Source organism: Oryctolagus cuniculus, chromosome 3, assembly GCF_964237555.1.
Source record: "Oryctolagus cuniculus chromosome 3, mOryCun1.1, whole genome shotgun sequence".
Classification (NCBI taxonomy): domain Eukaryota; kingdom Metazoa; phylum Chordata; class Mammalia; order Lagomorpha; family Leporidae; genus Oryctolagus; species Oryctolagus cuniculus.
The window spans coordinates 131,005,695-131,025,942 of NC_091434.1; the positions used below are offsets into that span (position 1 = coordinate 131,005,695).

Consider the following 20,248-nt stretch of genomic DNA (forward strand, 5'->3'; position numbering starts at 1 on the left):
AATCATGTTGATTGGCTATACCTTTTGTGAGGCCCCTCACGCCCATTGGCTTTGCAGCTGTCCAATCAGGGGCCCTGGTGAGGGTGGCGTATTACATCGTCATCACGCAAGATACCTGGGTCATAGTCGCGTCCCGCCTACAGTGGGTGGAGCGTCCCCGCGGTGGCTCCACCTTCTCAGCTCTGAGAAGGGGAAGCCGGAGGCCTCGCAAGCGGGAAGCGGTGAGTGTGTGGGGCCAGGTTTCCCAGAAGGGGCCGTGGGGCAGGTGGATCCTGAAGAACCAGCTACAGAGGGACCTGAGTTGATCTGAATGTTTTCAAAATTGCCGAAGCACAGATGCATGTTAAAGAGATTAGGAAAAGGAAACAACCAAAATAAGAGAAGCACACTGCTTGTGTCAAGTATGTCACATGTCTCTACGTCTCAGTAAGGATGATGACTCTTTTGTGCAGAGTTAGATGTCACTGAAAAGCCTATGATCAAAAATAGTTGCTGTGGTTGACAGGTGAGGCCACAAAGTGGAGGAAGTCTAATCTTGAGCCACACATATGTTTGAGAAACATCCTAGTGACCATTTATTTACAGCAACAAGCTTGGTCATTCATTAGTAACCAAGGCAGGAAGAAGTCACCTGATGTTAGTCTATACATTTATTCATTTCTACCTGAATTAACATACTCTTGAAAGATTTAGTTGTTATATGTCTATGCTTGTTCAGAAAATGATAAGTAAATTTTATTTAGAAGATTATTAGTGAATAAATTTAGTATATGTTATACACACTTTTCATATTTTCTTGAGGAGGACAGGACATGTATTATTATTAATCCTAGGGGCTGGCACTGTGGCATAGTGGGTAAAGCCAGCTCCTGCAGTGCTAGCATCCCATATGGGTGCCAATTTGAGACTCAGCTGCTCCACTTCTGATCCAGCTCTCTGCTTTGACCTGGGAAAGCAGTAGATGATGGCCCAAGCCCCTGAGCCCCTGCACCTGCATAGGAGACCCAGAGGAAGCTCTTGGCTTCTGGCTTCAGGTCAGCACAGCTCCAGCCATTGTGGCCAATTAAGGAGTGAACCAGCAGATGGAAGACCTCTCTTTCTGCCTCTCCTTCTATCTCTGTATAACTCTGACTTTCAAATAATAAATAAATAAATCTTTAAAATATTATTAATCCTATGTATAAATGATGGAATAAACTCAGAGAGGTTAAGTGACTCGTTCTAGGGCACATATCTATTTGTTGGTCGAACCAGACTTAATTTATTGTTCTGATCACAGAGACCATAGTCTTGGAATAGAACTAAAAACAACAAAAAGCATTTTCTAGGTTCATTTCTTTGAATGCATCCTACACACTATTGGAATGAAAGCTATTTCAAAAATCTTTTGTCTGCGTGCACCAGAAGATGGCCCAGGCAGCATCCAAGTCAGTGCTGTTTGTGTGTCTGGGTAGCATTTGCTGGTCACCCATTGCAGAAGCAGTTCTCAGAAAACTCATGACTTATCAGAATGTGTCAGACAATTGGAAGGTAGACAGTGCGGCCATGTCCATCTATGATATAGGAAACCTCCCTGACGGCTGTGGGCAAGAGTACATGAGGAGGCAGGGTGTGCCCATGAGCCATGTGGCCCCGCAGGTCACCAAAGAAGACTTTGCCACCTTGGACTACATACTGTATATGGATGAAAGCAACCTGAGAGATTTGAATAGAAAAAGTAATCAAGTTAAAAATCGCAAAGCTGAAATTGAACTACTTGAGAGCTAAGATCCACAAAAACAACTCATTATCGATGATCCCTGTTATGGGAATGATGCGGACTTCGAGGCTGTATACCAGCAGTGTGCATGGTGCTGCAGGGCCCTCCTGGAGAAAGCCCACTAGGCCTGGGGGGGGGGGTCTCTGCCAGCAGCCGCCTACTCAAATGCCAGGCTGTTCCCCAGGCCTCACATGTGTCTTCTGTTGACTGTTTATCTTACAAAATAATTGTTGATGGAAATCAGTTGTACATGCAGAATAATAAATAAAAATATTAAGCCTTCTTAGAGTAGTTGAGCCTTCCACTTTGCCCCAATTACAAAAACGGGAACAAACACCACAGAACAGAGCAGAACAGTGCTGCGTGGAGCAGTGGCCTCTGAGGGAAGCACGGGTATGGGAGGTGCACTCTGCCCTCCTGGCTGCCCTCCCCTCATCCCACACCCCTTGGTGGAGCTGCCCTATGAGAAGTTTTACTTCACACACCCAGAGTGCACTCTTGTATATTGGGAGACTGGAAAGAGAAAAGTTTATGGAATCAGCACCTTTCACACTTGCTGATTTTTGTTTATTTCTTGAAGAGCTCAGCTTATTTCCTCCCACTTGAGCCACTTTGTTTCTGAAATGTCATTATATCCAGAAAAAGGTTGCTTGAATGCTGTCTCCATTTGTAGTCAGTTGAATACTTCTGTGTTTACACCCACATGTCACCCAAATGCCAAATGCAAATTGGTTTAGGTGGGAAAATGATCTAAAACATTCCATTGTATTGGTGTGCTTACATATTGGCATGTTAGTAAGTATTTATTTGTTGGCTTTTAATAAGTTTATAACAAATATAGATCATTTCTGTCCTTCAGATAACTAATTCTAAACTTACCTGGTTGTATGCCAGAAAAAAAATTATTTTCAAAATAAACTGGGGAGTTAGAAAAATACAACTGAAAAAAATATTTTATTAGCAGATGATTTACTACCCATAGAATCCTACAACTATAAAATTAGATAGATCTTGGAGATCTGGGCTGGCCATCTCTTTGTGTGTGTGTGTGTGTGTGTGTGTGAGAGAGAGAGAGAGAGAGAGAGAGAGAAACAGTTTCTTTCTATTAATCCAGCAAAATAAAAATTTTATTTAATTTTTATTGCTAAATAAACAAAATTTTTGTTGGAAATTTGGTCATACAATGCTAAATACCTTTTAATGCATAAGAAAGTCACAAAAATAGATACTAATGCAACCATTCTCTTGGGTGTGAATATAACCTAAAGTGGTTCATACAAAGCTTGTTTTCATTATAGATGATATTAGATATTAGACTATTCCCAATTTTTCTTTGCTGTTTAAGCTTTTATTTATTTTTTACATTATCACTCTAATCACATTTTTTCAACTTTGCTCATACACATTAAATTCTTTGTGTACTGTACATTTTTTAGAAAAACATCTTGGGGCCGGCTCTGTGGCACAACAGGTTAAAGGCCTGGTCTGAAGTGCTAGCATCCCATATGGGCACTGGTTCTAGCCCTAGCTGCTCCTCTTCTATCCAGCTCTCAGCTATGGCCTGGGATAGCAGAAGATGGCCCACATCCTTGGGCCCCTACACCCATGTGGGAGACCCAGAGGAGGATCATGGCTCCTGGCTTTGGATCAGCACAACTCTGGCTGTTGTGGCAATCTGGGGCATGAACCAGCAGATGTAATACCTCTCTCTGTGTCTCTACCTCTCTCTGTAACTCTTTCAAATAAATAAAATAAATCTTTAAAAAAAAAGAAAAACATCTTTTACAAGATCTATTTTCAGTTAAGTGGGGAACAGCAAGCAAAGCATATGAGAGTGGCATAAGGACTTCTGTGGAGCCGACAATGAGGAGTCTGGGTTTGTCTGTGTACAAGGTGAGCCAGACTGAGGAACTTCAAGGATGGAATTGATGGGCTCAGGTCCAGATCAGCTCTAGAACATGGATTCAAAGTCATGTGAGAAGTGGATATATTGGTCTGTGTGTGAAGGGGGATGTTTGACTGTCAGGAGAAAGTGTGTAATTCTAATTAAATACTCAAAAGAAGAGGAACATAAGTTGGAAAGAGGCTATCAACAGAGCTCAAAGCAGCAGCCAGCAGAAATCCAGGGGAAGAGAGGTGAGTAGAGATAAATTAGTCAAGGTCTAATATTAGTGCTAGGTTTACGGGGTTAATATAAAGTAAATTAATTCAGTGTGAGTACTAGCGACACTAACAAAATATGACTGTTACTCTGTTATAAGGTCAGAGTATCCATATAAGCAACAGACCCATAAACATACAAATAGGGCATGTTTTCCATAAAGGAATAAATTTTCCATAAAGGGATGGATGCTTATTCTCCTGATTTAAAAGAAGGATTACAAAAGCCTGAGGGAAGAAACAAACTTGTGAATGGGGATATTGGCACTTCAGAGATGTGAGGGAGATGGAGATTAAGAGACAAACATGGGGGCTGGAGTTGTGGCCTAGTGGGTAAAGTCACTGCCTTGGAGGCCTGCATCCTACGGGGGTACCAACTTGAGTCCCAGTTGCTCCATTTCCAACCCAGCTCCCTGCTAATGTGCCTGGAAGAGCATCAGAAGATGACCCAAGTGCTTGGGCCACTGCACCCATGCAGGAGACCTAGAAGAAGCTCCTGGCTCCTGGCTCCTGGCTCCTGGCTCCTGGCTCCTGGCTCCTGGCTCCAGGCTTCAGTCTGGCCCATCCCTGGCTATTGCAGCCATTTGAGGAGTGAACCAGTGGATGAAAGTTGTTTGTCTGTCTATCTATCTATCCATCTATCCATCTATCCATCTATCCATCCTTCCATCCATCCATCTATCCCCCTTTCTGTAACTGACATTCAAATAAATAAAATAAATCTTAAGAACATAAAACAAGAGCCACACATGTCATTTCTCATGATTGAACTTGAGACAATATGTATTGGGAAAAAATTGGGTATGAACACCTTATAAACCAGAAACAAATGCTCAGCTTTGCTGTGGTTGTATTCAGCAGGCCTTTTGCCAGAGAAACAGACACACCTGGGCAGTTCTTTAAGCAAACTTCTGTCTATGATGCACAAGACAGCTTGAAAAGGACAGAAACTGGACATAAATGGAGAAGATGAGAATATTCTGCAGCAAAATTAAGTGTGAGATCATGGGACACATCAGTTTCATGAGTCAAGCTGTTTCAGAGAAGTTGTGAGGATGGGAATTTCAATGCAAGGAGTTGAAAAGTGAGTGGGAAGTGAGTAAATGGAATTGGCAAAGACAAGTCTCATGTTTTCATTAGGATGTCTGGGTGAAAGGAGAACATACACAGAAAATAGAGAGGAACTCAAGGTCTGATTTTATTATTATTGTTATTATTATTATTATTATTATTAAGGGGGGGACACTTGGTCATTTCAATTTCCATATAGACTTTTAGGAGAAAAGCATTTTTCTGTTTTTAGGACCAAGGAGAATGGTGTGTGTGTTTCTGTGTGTGTGAAAGAGAGAGAGATAGGAAACACTTGTTTTTTTTTTTTCTTTTATTGGCTTACTATGAATGTTTTTTTTTTAACTTTTATTTAATGAATATAAATTTCCAAAGTACAGCTTATGGATTACAATGGCTTCCCCCCCATAATGTCCCTCCCAACCACAACCCTCCCCTTTCCCACTCCCTCTCCCCTTCCATTCACATCAAGATTCATTTTCGATTCTCTTTATATACAGAAGATCAGTTTAGCATACATTAAGTAAGGATTTCAACAGTTGGCTCCCACACAGAAACATAAAGTGAAAAATAATAGATGATTTTTTAAATGATGATGAAATCAGATCAGACCTATTGTCATGTTTAATCCCAGTGAGAGTCAAGTTGGGAATTGATAATTTCTTCTTTTTTTTTTTACAGAAGATCAGTTTAGTATACATTAAGTAAAGATTTCAACAGTTTGCACCCCCATAGAAACACAGAGAGAAATATACTGTTTGAGTACTCGTTATAGCATTAAGTCTCAATGTACAGCACATTAAGGACAGAGATCCTACATGAGGAGTAAGTGCACAGTGACTCCTGTTGTTGACTTTACAAATTGACACTCCTGTCTATGGCATCAGTAATCTCCCTATGCACCAGTCATGAGTTTCCAAGGCTATGGAAGCCCCTTGAGTTCTCCAACTCTTATCTTGTTTAGACAAGGTCATAGTCAAAGTGGAGGTTCTCTCCTCCCTTCAGAGAAAGGTACCTCCTTCTTTGAAGACCTGAAACACTTGGTTTTATGAAATTGACTACATGTTCCCATCACTATTTTTTTTTCTTCACTGTAAAAACTTTAAAGTTAACTCTGCTCTGACTACAGGAATTGTATAGCTCTTCCTCGGATGAATTTTAGTTCTCATTCTTGGTTCCATGTGATGGCCTTAATGTTTTTTTTTTCTCATTTGTACCTGTTTTTGTTTCCTTCCTTTTTATTCTCATCTTTTTCTTTTTTTTAAGATTTTATTTATTTACTTGAAAGTCAGAGTTACACAGAGAGAACAAGAAGCAGAGAGAGAAAGAGAGAGAGAGAGGTCTTCCATCTGCTGGTTCACTCCCCAGATGACCACAACAGCTGGAGATGCACCAATCCAAAGCCAGGTGCCAGGAGCTTCTTCTGGGTCTCCCACGTGGGTGTTGAGACCCAAGAACTTGGATCATCTTTTACTGCTTTCCCAGGCCACAGCAGAGAACTGGATCAGAAGTGGAGCCGCTGGGACTTGAACCGGCACCCATATGGGATGCTGGCACTGCAGGCGACATCCTCACGTACTATGCCACAGTGCCAGCCCCTTCTCATCGCTTTCTTCTTTACTTTCTGGCATGAAATGGAGATATAAGTAAATTAATTGTAGCCTCATATCAAACACATTGCCTGACACATGGTTATATCTCAATTAGTGTTTGTCAATTTAAAAAAATGAGCCTTGACTATGAAGATAGAGGAGTCTTACTGACACTGTAGGATGGCACAACAGGGGCTAGTAATAGATGAAGGCACTGAGGACAGGAAACAGTGAAGGAAAAATATTGGTCCTACTCTGGAATTCTTGTGGGGCTACCTGGAATGAGAGTGCGTATTTAAAAAGTAATATGTATTTATGGAAAACTACTTGAAAAAAACTTTTAACTGGCTTTCATATGTGAGAAGCTTCAACTTTAATAAATCTATCAGAGCTGGCGCTGTGGCTCACTAGGCTAATCCTCCGCCTTGTGGCGCCAGCACACCGGGTTCTAGTCCCGGTCGGGGTGCCAGATTCTGTCCCGGTTGCCCCTCTTCCAGGCCAGCTCTCTGCTGTGGCCAGGGAGTGCAGTGGAGGATGGCTCAAGTGCTTGGGCCCTGCACCCCATGGGAGACCAGGATAAGTACCTGGATCCTGCCATCGGATCAGCACAGTGCGCCCGCTGCAGTGCGCTGGCCGCAGTGGCCATTTGAGGGTGAACCAATGGCAAAGGAAGACCTTTCTCTCTGTCTCTCTCACTGTCCACTCTGTCTGTCAAAAAAAATCCATCAGATGATGCCTCTAGTGTCTCTTTGAATTTGTTTCAATGGGCAAGGGGCAACCTGAGTGGACCATGGACTCTTGTGGAGGAAGATAATGGTGACATCATGTGTCCTGGCATCACTGAGGTGGATAATGGGGGAGTCCTTTGCATAGGATTGTGATCACATACTTGCTGGACATACTTAGGGATTTTTTTCTCTAGAATTATTCAAATTTTAAAAATTTAGTTGTGTGTTACCAGCTGATCATTTCCTTCCATTCTACACCTTCCCAGGATGCTCAGGACACTTCCAGGGTAGACAGTGAGTGAAAGGGCAGGGGTGCCTCAAGAACAAGTTGAGAGAATCAGGAATCAGCGGTGTCTTCAGTAACATGGAATATGAATGGAAAAAGCAGAAAAAAAAAACAGATCTTATTAGCTTCAAGCAATGGGGAGCTCTTTCTTCAAATAAATTCACATGCAAATGAAGAGCACCTTAATGAACTACAGGAAAATATGTGACCTAGTAGGAAAGCAATGCAATCTCAGGCAGCCCTGTCTGAAAGGCAGTGAGATCAAGTGATAAGTGTCCTTGTATTCTACTGTTATCCTCTGCTGTGTCATATTTTTACTGCAATTTGAATCACTGAAGCACATTCTGGAAACTGTTTCACCCCTTGAAACAAATTCAAAAGTGACACAAGAGGCATGCAGGATTCTCAATTCTGGAGAAGAGAAGGCCTATTAAATGCTGTAAAATATGTAAAGGATGTCATGTGGAAAAAATAATTTAATTGTGAAAATCTCTAAGATATCCAAAGTGTTAGGCATTAAATCAAGAAGTAATTGTTAAGAATATATTGCTGAGGCCAGCGTTGTGGTGTATCAGGTAAAGCCCCTGACTTCAGTGCTGGCATCCCATATGGGCACCAGTTCGAGTCCTGGCTGCTCCACTTTTGATCCAGCTCTCTGCTATTGCCTGGGAAAGCAGTAGAAGATGGCCCAAGTCCTTGGGCCCCTGCACCCGCGTGGGACACCATGAAGAAGTTCCTGGCTCCTGGCTTCGGATCAGTGCAGCTTGAACCATTGTGGCCATCTGGGGAGTGAAGCAGCAGAAGGAAGACCTCTATCTCTCTACCTTTCCTTCTCTCTCTGTGAAACTCTGACTTTGAAATAAACAAATCTTTAAACAACAAAAAAAGAATCTATTGCTAAGTAGTATACTAGTTGCAGAACTATAGGGAGGAAGAGTGCATTGGAAGAGTGAGAGAGAGGGTGTAACTCTTTTTTTAAATATTTATTTTATTTATTTGAAAGATAGAGTTACAGAGAGAGGTAGAGACAGATAGAGAGGTCTTCCATCTGCTGGTTCACTCCCCAGATGGCTGCAATGCGTGGAGCTGCACCAATCCAAAGCCAGTTAGGGTTAGGCTCTTCTTGGTCTCCCAAGTGGGTACAGTGGCCCAAAGCTTTGGCCCATCTTCTGCTTTCCCAGGCCACAGCAGAGAGCTGGACCAGAAGAGGAGCATCCGGAACTAGAACTGGCATGCATATGGGATGCTGGCACTGCAGGCCAGGGCTTTAACCCTCTGTGCCACAGCACCAACTCCAAGAGAGAGAGGGTATAACTCCTAAAATGACTTGGATCAAATGCCAAGAGGGGAGCTACTTGTGATACCTTGGGTGCACACAGCAGTGGGGCCAATTGCTAGAAGTTGTGGGGAGTCAGATTTTTCACTGTTACCATAAATAAACCATGTGGACTTGCAAGTCCTAATCCTTACCCCCAGTAAGAAGTGCCTTATCCCTAGGTAGTTCTAGTAGCTGCCAGGTTGCTTTCTATGCAGGGTTTCACAGACAGAATATTTTCCTCACGTGTGAGATTGGAGAGAGAACCTATTAAGGTTCTTTTAATCATAAAGAATTTATGTGTAGGCACTGGCCCTGTGGCATAGTAGGTTAAACCTGCAGACTGTTCCACTTCCAATCCAGCTCTCTGCTAATGGCTTGGGAAAGCAGTGGAAGACAGTGCAAGTACTTGGGCCCTTGCAGCAATATGGGAGACTGGAAGATGCTCCTGGCTCCTGGCTTTGGATCAGCCCATCTCTGGCCATTGTGGCCATTTGGAGAGTGAACCAGTAGATGGAAGACTTCTCCCTGTCTCACCCTCTCACTGTCTGTAACTCTACCTCTCAAATAAATAAATAAAAATAAATAAATAAATAAAAATTTAAAAAGCACATACTGAAGTCATGAAGAAGGGAAGCTCCTCTGAGCTGGGCTGTTTGTTATGAATGATGTGACTGTGATAGCCCATCAAATAGCTAGAGAATCAGTCACACATTCAACATCACTTATCCTGGATGGGCAGGGAGACTCCTGCTAGTAAGATGGAAGATGGGGATTTAGCAGAGTGCAGTGCCAAGAAAACCCCAAATCTCTGTGGTCCCTGCAGCCAGACTGAATATCCTCAAATGCCACCCTCCCACTGGTAGTGGCATGGACTTGATACACTCCCAAACCTCCCTAAGCCTTGATTAACCCAGGAGGATGATGTTGAAAATAAAAGCATGTGCCTTAAAGAGTCCTGGGCAAAGGTTAAATGAGAAAGTACAGGCAAAGCACTTAGCACAAGGGCTGACATGGTGAATGACTGGCTGGTCCCACCCCTTAGGATTCCCATGGGCATCCCACACAGTGACCAGAATCCTGGGGACAGAAACCCACTCTGACAGAGCACCAGGGTGGAAAAGGCATTGTCTTTTTTATTTTTACAGATACAACCTAAGTAGTAACACTGCTTTTTCAAATGGCATTTGATCCTTTGAAAAACAAGTATCTAAAGTACAGAGATAAACTATGGGTAAAAGAGAGATGAGAATGTGTCTCCAGCCTGGTGGTTGCTCTCTCACTCTGCCACTAATAGCTTAGTGCCTATTGAAAGGGTTTTCTGTTCTAAACTTCTATAAAAGGAGACTTGCATGACTTCAGTACTTGTTTCAGGTCTAAGAGTCTATGATTCTTATGAGCCTACACTACCTATTCTTGATGCCTACATTTGTATTATTTCTTAGAAATTTTTCTTTTTATGTGTGACTGTCGCGTCCCTCGACCAGCAAGGAAGACACAACCCGAACTCTTCTTCAAGCAGTTTATTCAGGAACCTTGAACAAGCTTCTTCTTCCGCCTCCTTCCCTCTCCCATCCCTCTTATAACCATCAGCACACCAATCAAAAGCAGCCAAGTGGCAAGGATTGATAGGTACAGCAATGCGGAAGCCAGAAGGGAGCTCAGCCATCTCCTTATTAGGAGTTGTTTGTTTCTCGCCAGTCCTTCCGGGAGAAAGGAGCCGGCGCCATCTTTAGGGCGCGGTGCAATGGCTCCCCACAGTTCCCCCTTTTTGTTTTAGAACCAGGCATCTAAGGATTACAGGAGAAGGTAGGGGTCTGTCCCCCACTGCCAGGCATCCACCTGGAACAGCATCCTTTTCGCGGGGGTGGGATCTGGGATGCCAACCCACATGCAGACAGACTTGCCTTCCAGAGAATGTAATGGCTCGTTCTCTCTGCAGTGCTTTGCCTCGCACCCTGCACCCATGCCTAGCATTCAAGGAAGGCCAGCCATGCTTGTGGCGATTGTCCAGCCTCAAGGGCATAAAAGGCTTGAGCTATCATGGCCAATTCCCGCCGATGAGCTGTCCTCATCCTGCACAAACACCACAGGCAAAATAACACAAGTAACAGCAACCCCGTCAAAGCTCCAAGTCCCGCCCACTCCTTCAGGTTGGAGACGGCTGTGCAGATCCAGGATGACAATCCAGATGCAAAGGAGACATCCACACGTGTGGAGTTGATGGTGACCACGGCAAGGCGCAGTTGCTTCAAGGTGTAGTCAAATTCTGTGGACCAATTCTGCAAGAGCATCTGAGACAACTGTTTAGAGTAATTTGCTGCCTGAGTCATGTTATCGTACTGAATAGAGGTCACACACAACCCTGAAAATTTCCACTCACATCCTAGCTGAGCAAGCTGCCAGAGAGTATCCAGCTGCTCCTGTACCAAATCCACACGCTGATTAACAATCATCAAGCCTCCCTTTATTTGTGCATTTAAGGATGTCTGAGTATCCAAAGCAGCAGCCACGGAGGCCGTTAAATTATTCAGGGTATTAGCAGTTTGAACTGTCCCTGTGAGCGCTATAGCAGCTGTTGTAGCGCCCACAGCTGCAATGGAAATGGTGGTTATAATGGCTGCAGTAACGATCCCAATCAGCAATGTTATCATAATGAAGATCGAGGGGCTGCTTTGTGACATTGTCTGTTTGCCGCACCAGTCGCTCAGGTAACCATCGAGAATATAGAAACATGTCCACGTCCCCATATTAAAACAGGGTCAGGTCCATACCATTGAGCAGTTAGAGGGTCTTTCCACTTCACATAGACTTGTTGTCTTTTGGTTTCAGGATGCCAGTGACGATCAGCTGCAGTTTTCCCTTGATTATCCAGTATTAGAAAATTCAAAATGAAAAGAGCATGTGATAGCCATTTTTGTGGGGAATATGCCATGGTCCCGTATTCCCCCTTTTTTATTTTTTGTAAATAATTTTTTAATGTGGCATGTGCTCGTTCCACAATACCTTGTCCCTGGAGATTATAAGGAATCCCGGTGATGAGAGATGTGGAAGTTAGTACAGAAGTGCTTAAAAGAGTTGGAAGTATACGCTGGGCCATTATTAGTTTTTATCTGTATAGGGGTTCCTAGAACAGCAAAGGCCTGAAGGCAATGAGAGATGTTTGGCAGCCTCGCCGCATTGCGGGGTGGCAAAAACAAAACCTGAACATGTATCTAAAGAAACATGTATGTATTTTAGTTTACCAAATTCAGAAAAATGGGTAACATCCATCTGCCAAAGCTGATTAGGCATAAAACCTCTAAGATTTACACCATAATAAGGGACCGGGAGAAATGTGACACAGGAAGGGCAGGATTTTACAATTTGCCTTGCCTGTTCCCGGGTGATTCCGTATCTTAATCGTAAGGTTTGGACATTGAGGTGATGCAAATCATGACCATGGGATGCTTCTTAGACTTTGTCAGTCCCTCTTTAAAGGATCTGGCTTCTGAGCCCAGCACCCACCTGCGTGCCCTTTTGATACCCCGAGAGACAGGGCAGCCTGCTGGCCTGCCCTGTGGTGTGGGATGCCTGCGATGGCATGGAGAGGGCACCTGGCCAGTGCATCCCCCAAGACTCAGGCCTCCAGGCCTACTTCCCCTTGGCACCTATGCTGACCACCGCGTGGACACTGCCACTGCCACCACCAGCTAGCACCACCCCCGAGTCCAATGACGGCCACCCCATCCCGTGGCAGGTGCGTTCCTTCCACCGCCTTACCCCACAGACCTGTGCGCACCAGGTACAGCTTCAAGCACTTCCCACTGTGCTTCAGCTGCAGCCTCTCCAGGGCCATGCCCTCAGCCTGTGGTCCCTGGGCACACGTGCCCTACTGCACTTCCGGCTACAACTGTGGGTGCTGCTGCTGCTGGGTCTCCTGCAAGCCGACTGCCGTCTCAGGAAGGATTTGCTCCTCTACCGCACCCATGTGACCTTGCCGCTAGTCAGGGTGCTGGGCTGGTGTTTCATGGTCTTTGCGGGTGCTTCGCTGACAGGACCCATCTTCTCTGGATGGGGCAGGGCAGCCAAGGGCCGTCTCCTTTCGCTCCCTTCCACTGGCCAGGGCCGAAGTCCACAGCAGCAGTGCTGCCCCAGTTCCTGCACAGGAGAGAAAAGGCCTGAAATTATCCTGGAACAGAGACACTGTCCCCTGCTGGCTGTCTGCCGTCACCCTGCCTGTGTGCCTGTTCTGGTGCGGTGACCCCTGCCTGTGGTTGCTACTCACCCTGTTTCAGGGGCCCTGTGCTGTGCATGCCTGTCCAGTCAGAACTTCCAGAACCTCTGTGAGACCTCCCCCTCCACAATCCATGCCTGGAGACTCTTGGCAGTGGAGGGGTGTGTGGCCCAGGAGCCTCAGGGACACACCACACTGCCACACAGCTCACCCCACCCTACCTGCCTGAGCCTTACTTTAGCTTCCAGACCTCCTCTGTCAGCTTGAGACCCACTTGGGTCCCAAGTCCCAGCCAGGCTCCAGGGTCACCTCGGTTTGCTTAGATATGGTCCAGCTTGCAGCCACAGATGCCTGCAGCAGAGGCCAGCCTGCTGGAGCGTGGAAGCCCAGGGCACCTGCTGCAGGGCAGTCTGGAGAGGACTGAATAGGTGCTCAAAGTCCTCAGTGTGGGTTTTGGGGAGGCAACTCAATTCCTTTGTGGCTTGGTGGGGGTGTGAGTGGTTTTAGTCTTTGGTGTACACCCAGAGTTGACTCTTCCATGTTTTGAGCATTTTAAACAGACAGCAAAGGTCCCAGAAGTGCCCCTGGAGGACATGAACAGACCATTTAGAATGTCAGTGCATGCCAAGGTTGGGTCTCTGCAAGCCACAGGCTCTCTGCTCCTCTGTCCCTGCCCCAGTCACTATTAAACCGTTTAGGGAGTAAGAAGCAAAATTACAGGGCAGAGACATGGGCACTGAGGATACTCACAGAGAAGGGAACCCCAGACTCTTAGCTCCTGCCTCTCTGCCATGCAGATATGGTGGTCACTGTGGTGCTGTGACAGCTGGTTAGGGACAGGGTGGCCATGTGGGCCTTGGTGGGAAGTGAGACGACCACTGTGCCCAGGCATCCTGCAGAGATACAGGGCCCCGATTCTGAGGGTGGCAAGTAGGCCAACACTGCTTCACCTCACACTGTCACTCCCACACAGGGGTGGGGAGGAGCACTTGGCCCCTGTGAAACTGCCCTGCCAGGTAGATCAGTGGCCTGTGGAGCTGCGAGCATGCCACAGGGAGACACAACGGAGCCAAACTGGACAGAGAAAGTAGCACCTGCCATGCTGTGTGCTGAGCTCTTTGATTCATCGGTGGCTTCTGCTCCTGACCTCCCCATGGGACTGGCTGCCAGGCTTGGTAGAGGAAGTCTGTCTGAGAACCCCGTGGCTAGGCAAGGGCTTCCTTGACTGACCCTACTTGCTGCACAGAATTTTTGCACTAAATTACGCTGTTTCCTTAAAGTTATTTTACATTTATTGGTTTACTGTACTCAGAACCACACATTACTTGGGTGAAGGTGGAGAAGCAGGGTGGCGGGAAGTGTCTGGCTGTGCAGCCTGGAATGTGACCATGGAATTGAGGAGTGGCTGTAACTTGTGGTTCCTGTTACACGGTAACACAGCTGCTCAGTCTCAAGTGCCAGTTAAATTATGAGGTGAACTACTTGCGTTAAACCTACTTTTTAACATGAAAACATTATTAGTTTTTATATTCCAAATTTGAAACCATTAAAGTGTTAATTACTGGCTTTCTCTATCTGCTTATAGTATGTATTTGATAATGTTGATGAAAAGGAGGATTTCTGACAGTATTTTAAGAGCATAGAGAAAAAGTGTCATTGTGGGGATGGGAGTGAGAATAGAGCCAAGAGAACAGAGCTGAGTAGCTGTTTAAGATTGGTAATCAATCATGTTGGTCAAATGCAGTATATGAAATATGTCAAAAGCACTATGGATGAGTAAAGTATGTATCTGCTTAGAGTTAATACTGGTATAATATTTTCATTTTTCGATGTAGTCTAATTTATATTTTTATTTATTATTTTTAAAGATTTATTTATTTATTTGAAAGTCAGAGTTACACAGAGAGAGAAGGAGAGGCAGAGAGAGAGAGAGGGAGAGAGAGAGAGAGAGGGAGAGAGAGAGAGAGATCTTCCATCCATTGGTTCACTCCCCAACTGGCCACAACGGCCAGAGCTGCACTGATCCAAAGCCAGTAGCCAGAAGCTTCCTCCAGGTCTCCCATGTGGGTGCAGGGGCCCAAGGACTTGGGCCATTTTCTACTACTTTCCCAGGCCATAGCAGAGAGCTGGATCAGAAGTGGAGCAGTCCGGAATAGAACCGGTGCCCATATGGGTTACTGGCACTGAAGGCAGCAGCTTTACCAGCTGCACCACAGGGCCGGCTCCTAGTCAAATTTATATTAATCTTTCCTTCTGTCCAGTACATCCATATAGCTTCACCTAATTTTGTTTTATTTTAAATAGCTAAACACAATTTTATCTTTTTCTTTGAGGCAGCCTTTGGAAAGACATCCCTCACATTAATCTAATCAGGACTCTAGTTTTAGTGATTTTGATATTTTGATACTCCTGGATTCTACATTTCCTCTCTCTCCTACTGAATCTTCATCAAGAAAGACTCAGCAGGGCCCAGCACTGTGCCTCAGTGGGTTAGGCTATGCCCTGAGGTGCTGGCATCCCTTATGGGTGCTGGTTCATGTCCCAGCTGCTCCACTTCTGATCCTGCTCCCTGCCAATGCATCTGTGAAAGATGCTGAGGATGGCCCAAATGCTTGGATCCCTGTACCCATGTAGGAGACCAGAAAGAAGCTCCTGATTCTTGTTTTGGCCTGGCATGGCCTCGGGCATTGTGGCAGTTCAGGGAGTGAAGACATCTCTCTCTGTCTCTGTCTCTCTCTGTCTCTGACTCTCTCTCTCTTCCTCTCTTTGTAACTCTGCCTTTCAAATACATCTTTAAAAAATATAAATAAATGAAGACCCAGCATTTTCTGAAGTCCGAATTTCTAGTCAGTTCTTTATGCTCTCCACTCCCCTCTTTTTGAAATAGAATTTCTATAAGAGCTTGCCAATCATTTGCTGCCATTTTATGTGGGTGTGGTGGGAGCAGTAAATTTGATGTTGGTTTCAAAGATATAAAGATGGAGAGGGATGAAGGCAAGGAACTATACTCCTATCAGTTCATCAGAGAAACCTCCTTCAACCTATACACCCCCCCCCCGCCCCTGCCCCCAGAGGCTCACGTCTCTGCCATTTTCTTTTCTTTCTTTCTTTTTTTTTTTTTTTTTTTTTTTTGACAGGCAGAGTGGACAGTGAGAGAGAGAGATAGAGAGAGAGAAAGGTCTTCCTTTACCATTGGTTCACCCTCAAATGGCTGCCATGGCTGGTGCGCTGCGGCCGATGCATCGTGCTGATCTGAAGCCAGGAGCCAGGTGCTTCTCCTGGTCTCCCATGCAGGTGCAGGGCCCAAGCACTTGGGCCATCCTCCACTGCACTCCTGGGCCATAGCAGAGAGCTGGCCTAGAAGAGGGGCACCCGGGACAGAATCTGGTGCCCCAACTGGGACTAGAACCTGGTGTGCCGGTGCCACAGGTGGAGGATTAGCCTATTGAGCCGCAGCGCCGGCCATGTCTCTGCCATTTTCAAAATTAACTGTGTCTCTCAAAAGGTCCCCATGTGATTATAGCATCCATCCAAGAGTTCAGTCTTCAGTCCCTGTGGATACTATCAAAGGAATTAGATTGTAAAATTAAATGTTAATTCCTCATAATGTTTTTAAAAATCTGTAAGTCTTCAGAGAGGCATATGTTTTACAATGAATAGAAGGGTTTGGTTTACTATTATTTATCCCAACCTGTCTAGATTAGAGGATAAAATTGTTCTCTGACTCTTAATTTGAAAGATGTATATTGAAATGACTTGTTCTTTGTATTAGTGTCTTAATATACATGTTATATATACATATATGCTTTTGTTATCACATATATACATACATTACACACACATATATGTGAAGATACTTCAAAAATTATGAGAAAATAGAATTAAAAGAATTCTGGTGCAGGTCTTGTGGCACAGCAAGCTGGACACTACTAAAGACACCTGTATCCAATACTGGAGTGCTAGCTGAAGTCCTGGCTACTCTTTTTCTTTCTTTTTTAAAAAGATTTATTTATCATTTGAAAGGGAGAGCTACAGAGAGGCAGAGGCAGAGAGAGAGAGAGAGAGAGAGAGAGAGAGAGAGGTAGGTCTTCCATCCAATGGTTCACTCCCCAGATGACCGCAATAGCTGGAGCTGCGCCAATCTGAAGACAGGAGCCAGGAGTTTCTGTGTCTCCCACGTGGGTGCAGGGGCCCAAAGACATGGGCCATCTTCTACTGCTTTCCCAGGCCATAGCAGAGAGCTGGATCAGAAGTGGAGCAGCCAGGGCCGGCGCCGCGGCTCACTAGGCTAATCCTCCGCCTAGCGGCGCCGGCACACGGGGTTCTAGTCCCGGTTGGGGCACCAGATTCTGTCCCGGTTGCCCCTCTTCCAGGCCAGCCCTCTGCTGTGGCCAGGGAGTGCAGTGGAGGATGGCCCAGGTGCTTGGGCCCTGCACCCCATGGGAGACCAGGAAAAGCACCTGGCTCCTGGCTCCTGCCATCAGATCAGCGCGGTGTGCCGGCCGCGGCGGCCATTGGAGGGTGAACCAACGGCAAAGGAAGACCTTTCTCTCTGTCTCTCTCTCTCTCACTGTCCACTCTGCCTGTCAAAAAAAAAAAAGAAGAAGAAGAAGTGGAGCAGCCAGGACTTGAACTGGAGCACGTATGGGATGCCGGGACTGCAGGCAGTGGCTTTACCTGCTATGCCACAGCACCGGCCCCTATATTTAGAATTCTAAAAACCACTTCAAAATAAAGTTTATGTTTTTCTGCTCAAAGCTTATAAAAAGCAATGAAAGTTTTTGCTGCTTTATGAAAAAAGTTTAAAAATTAGGGCACTGCAGATTAATTAAAATGCTTCATTTAAATATTTTGAAAACTCTCAGGTAAGGTAGAACTTACCAATTACTTTGAGTGAAGAAGTAGGGAGCAGTCAACATAAGGGAAATAGCTTAATGGGGATTTAAAAATCCTTCCACACTAATGCTTAAAGGAAATCATGCAACTATTCTCCAGACTTTTGAAAGGAAGTTTCCTTGCAAAAAAAAAAAAAAAAGAAAGAAAGAAAGAAAAGAAAAGAAAATTTCTTGCAGATTTTTCTTACACTGCCACTCAAAAGACAAAAAAAAAGCAATCTAAAATATCTGAACCCAAGAGTAAAGTTGATGCACTCAATTCTCCACATTACCACACACAACCATCTTTGTTTTTTAAAAAAATATTTCTTTCTTTATTTATTTGAGTTACAGAGAGAGGGAGAGGGAGAGGGAGAGGGAGAGGGAGAGGGAGAGGGAGAGGGAGAGAGAGAGAGAGATAGGTCTTCCACCCACTGGTTCACTCCCCAAAGGGCTTCTATGGCCACAATTGGGCCAGGCTGAAGCCAAGTGCCAGGAGCTTCCTCCAGGTCTTCCATACTCTGCTTTCCCCAGGCCAATAACATGGAGCTAGATCAGAAGTGGGCCAGCTGGGAATCAAACCGGCATCCATTTGGTATGATGGCATCCCAGGTGGTGCTGTTACCTGCCATGCCACAACATCCACTGCTGTTTACGGTTTTGATTTGACTCCCTCATTCTTTCTTTTAAGATTTAATTCTTTGATTAGAAAGGCAGAGTGACACGGGATTTGGGGGAGACAGAGATCTTCCATCCTCTAGTTCACTCCCCAGATGGTCACAATGGCTGAGGTTGGGCCAGGCCAAGTCCAGGAGTCTTTTACTACATCCAGTCTCCCACTTGGGTGGCAAGGGCCCAAGTTCATAAGCCATCTTTGGTTGCTTTTCCAGGTACAACTGATTGGCTACACCTTTATGCCATCATAGGTGCACTCCAGCGCTGCCAACTGCAATCAAGTATGCGGGAGGCAGCACTACATCATCCCACGGGCTCTTCATGCTGCAGTCCCTTCCCAGCTCTGCTGTGAGGGGATAAAGGGGTTCAGGCTCTGCCCCCTGTGTAATGGAAGCCAGACGCCTCAGAAGCTGGAAAATAGTGCATGGAGCTTGTGTCCCAAGAAGGGGAGGTGGAGTTGGTGGACCTGCTTGAACTGACTGCAGGGGGACCTGCACTTCCCCGTGGTCAGCTCTGGAATCTGCAGACCTCAGTCCACTACTGGGACACTCTTCCCTGTGCCCCTTGCTGCCTGTGGGGTGTGGGCTGGGCCAGGAACTCCAGGCAACCTGTCCCATCTGTGCACACAGGGGCCGCCTCTCAGCCCCTACACACTCGGCAGCACTGTGGCCGCTGCCCGGCCTCTCCCTCTGCCTGAATCACTGCACAGAACCCCTGGTATGATATCAAATAAAAAAAACAGGGGTGGACCTCATTGCCTCATCTCTGATGTTAGGCGAAAGCATCCCCTGTGGTAAAGGCTCACCCCACCAAGTCTGATGTCCACTGCAGGGTGTTCATCTGTGCTCTGAATTCCAACACTGCTAATCCATGTTCAAGGTCAGAAATCTCATGTAGGCTGGCGACGCAGCTAACTAGGCTAATCCTCCACCTGTGGTGCTGGCACCCCAGGTTCTAGTCCCGGTCGGGGTGCCAGATTCTATCCTGGTTGCTCCTCTTCCAGTCCAGCTCTCTGCTGTGGCCTGAGAAGCCAGTGGAGGATGGCCCAAGTGCTTGGGCCCTGCACCTGCATGGGAGACCAAAAGGAAGCACCTGGCTTCGGATCAGCACAGTGCACAGGCTGTAGCAGCCATTTTGGGGGTGAAGCAATGGAAGGAAGACCTTTCTCTCTGTCTCTCTCTCTCTCTCTCTCACTGTCTAACTCTGCCTGTAAGAAAGAAAGAAAGAAAGAAAGAAAGAAAGAAAGAAAGAAAGAAAGAGGAAAGGAAAGGAGAGGAGAGGAGAGGAGAGGAGAGGAGAGGAGAGGAGAGGAGAGGAGAGGAGAGGAGAGGAGAGGAGAGGAAAGGAAAGGAAAGGAAAGGAAAGGAAAGGAAAGGAAAGGAAAGGAAAGGAAAGGAAAGGAAAGGAAAGGAAAGGAAAGGAAAGGAAAGGAAAGGAAAGGAAAGGAATCTCATCTAGATTTAATGGCATCTCCACAGGCAGGCATCATTTCCTCTTCAGTCTTAAATGAGGAGGTGGAAGCCTCAGAACCACCCTGCAGAGATCAACAAATCTTGCCTCAGGTGAGACAAGGTC

The 20,248-nt window shown here is 45.7% G+C and overlaps 1 long non-coding RNA gene and 1 pseudogene across 1 annotated transcript; both read left to right on the top strand.

Annotated features, from left to right (window-relative positions):
* The first annotated feature begins 105 nt into the window (after positions 1-105).
* LOC138849025 (uncharacterized) lies at positions 106-19,943 on the top strand. The gene is made up of 2 exons (XR_011387348.1): positions 106-221; positions 18,889-19,943. It is a non-coding gene; the product is annotated as an uncharacterized lncRNA (long non-coding RNA).
* Positions 216-2,628, top strand: LOC127491642 (low molecular weight phosphotyrosine protein phosphatase pseudogene; annotated as a pseudogene).
* Positions 19,944-20,248: the final 305 nt, after the last annotated feature.